Here is a 2,708-nt window from a genome sequence, read left to right on the forward strand (position 1 = left end):
AGCATACACACGCACACAAACGCTGGCTATAGCACACTTGGCCTCATCTGTTGTACACACAGTAGTAAGAGAACGGCTTATATGGCTGGAGAATTCCTCCACAGGTGAAGATAAGGGTCTAACGATGGAGTGTTGGCCCGGCAGGGTGCACTCATCCTGGGGAGGGCAGGCAGCTGAAGAGGGGCTCTCCAGTCTGTCTGGGTCATAAGAGGCAAAAGCAGGAACTGATAAGAACCTCAAGCAGCCTCTTTACCACAGACATACACACTCTTAACATCTATCCACCCATATCACCTTTATCTCACAGTGAGAGGCTGAGTGTGTAGGGCTTAGAGAATTAAAAAAAAAATATTACAGTAGATAGGCTACACATACTTATTTTAACTGGTCAGATTGTTAACATTTATATTAGACCCGACCCGCTAAATGTACATTTGACTATATAATATGAATGTTCAAATGTTCAGTCAACTGCATTTAATGATAAAATTGAATTTGATTTACAAGAGACTTTTGGCCATTATTGAAAAAAAAGGTTAAGGCTGACATCTAGTGTTTGATATGAGCAATACATCCATTCATGCCGGTTTAAAGCAAATTAAAATATCATTTTGCAGTTAATAATGCACTTATTTTTCCTTAAACATTATATATATATATTACCTCAAAAAAATGTTTACACTGTTTAAAAGGGCTCCAGTCATAATGCCAGACTCTGTTCCGTGTTTTGTGTGTGTTTTGCTCCCCATGTGTTTCCATGCCCTTATTTGGTTCTTCCTGTTCCTGTTCTAATTATGTTTATTGTTTCATTAGTTCCAGGTGTGTCTCGTCATCCCATCTTTTAGTCCTGTGTATTGATCATAGACTGTATAAAAACATGGACGTAGTGTCCGTGACCTCACCCGTAGACTTCCGAAGAGCGTTTTTGAAGCTCAAAGTGGGCGGAGCACTTCCTTGTTGGCTTCACGAGAGAGAGCGGGAGGTTGCCGCTTGGTATTGATACGTCCACACGAAGCCAGAGCTTTCCCTATCCGATCTTTTTTTTCCTCTCGTCTCAAGAAATATCTGCGTCCATACGCCGTCCACACGAAACCACAAAACCGACACAAAACGATGTAGTATACATGCCAGACCAGTATGTGGCGCTGTAATTCTGCCACAGAGATGCACTAAAAACGGAGAAGAAGACTTGTAGCGTGCGCATAAACCTTGCGCGCGGTATACAAACGAACATGGAACAATACATTTATTAATCTGTGTCAATGTTAGTTAATAAAAAGACAATCGTTCAGTGTTTGTTCATGTTTTTGTTGCTGTTACGTGACGTAGGTGTCTGACTAGGGTTGAGACGTGGGCTGATGACGTCATCGTTTCAGAAAATATACGGATTCGCTGTCCACATGAAAACGCAAGGGTGGCGTTTTCAGATTTATCCACTCTGGGACCCAGTTTCAAAAAATATCGGTTTCACTCTCCCAAAACGCCAGATCCGTCTGGACGAAACGCCTATGGTGAGCCCTGTTCTGAGTTTGGTCGTCCGGTATTGTGAATGTCTGCATATGTCTACATCCTCTGCTATGTGTGTTTTTCTGGTTCCCTGAATGCTATTAAAGTCTCTTTATTACTCCTGGTCTCCTCGTTCCTCGCTCCAACACAGTAGCGCTGTGACACACATCAGTAGCTGAAAAGTTTTTTTTGTCTTTCTATCTCTTAGATAGGGTCACCTTAGGGGCTATTATATTAATACTGCCGAATACTGCTAACTTTACACCCATTTATGCTTACAAATTATTATTATCATTATTAGTATTATTGTTGTTGTTATTGTTATATCAACCTAAATCTGCCAAGGCCGAAAGTGCTATAGACACACGAGGGAAATACAGTTTTTTTTTGTCAATAATTTTCTGTAAGTAGCCTATATAAGTGTTTGCTGTACCACTTTTCAAAATAAAATGGTATTTTACCTTACAATGTGAGTTCCCAGTTTCCTTTGAATGGGATGCAATAATTAAGGCAACGTTCCGCGAAATGCACGAAAAAGAGTTCCAGAGTAGACCTATACGAACCAACGACTCTTGTTCAACAAACGAATCGGTTCTTTTTTTAGTGAATCGTCATAATCATAAAGCACGAACAGCGTGGCCGATTCCCTGAGTCGGTTCTTTTGAATAGTTCAAAAACACGAGTCACCTGTTTGGTCCGGTCTGAAACACCGCACAGCACACTGTATAATAATTCAGAGAGAATATGTAATAAAATAAGCACAGTGGTCAATATAAATGTATGCCCATATAAATCAAAATCGAGCCTGGAAACCTGGGCGTATTACAGAATGTTTCTTAACTTAAGATATGATACGTTAAATTAAATTCTTAATTCTTAAAATTCTTCTTATCTATCTTATAAAATCGTATCAAATCTCTAGTTAGGAAATCTTAAATTGCATGATCAAGTTCGACAATCCAGTCTCAGGTCTGTTACCAAGCAACCAACACTAACAGCTGCTGAGGTAAGCTAAACAAAATGGATAAACAAAACCGCGGAAATTTTAAGGGGTCATATGATGCTTTTTTAAAGATCATTATTTTGTGTATTTGGTGTAACTGAATATGCTGACATGCTTTAATGTTAAAAAAAAACACATTATTTTTCAAATACTGTACATTATTGTAGGTCCTATATGCCCCGCCTCTCTCAAACTCGTT

The sequence above is a fragment of the Sinocyclocheilus anshuiensis genome, unplaced genomic scaffold, assembly GCF_001515605.1.
Source record: "Sinocyclocheilus anshuiensis isolate Anshui unplaced genomic scaffold, SAMN03320099.WGS_v1.1 scaffold80, whole genome shotgun sequence".
Classification (NCBI taxonomy): Eukaryota; Metazoa; Chordata; class Actinopteri; order Cypriniformes; family Cyprinidae; genus Sinocyclocheilus; species Sinocyclocheilus anshuiensis.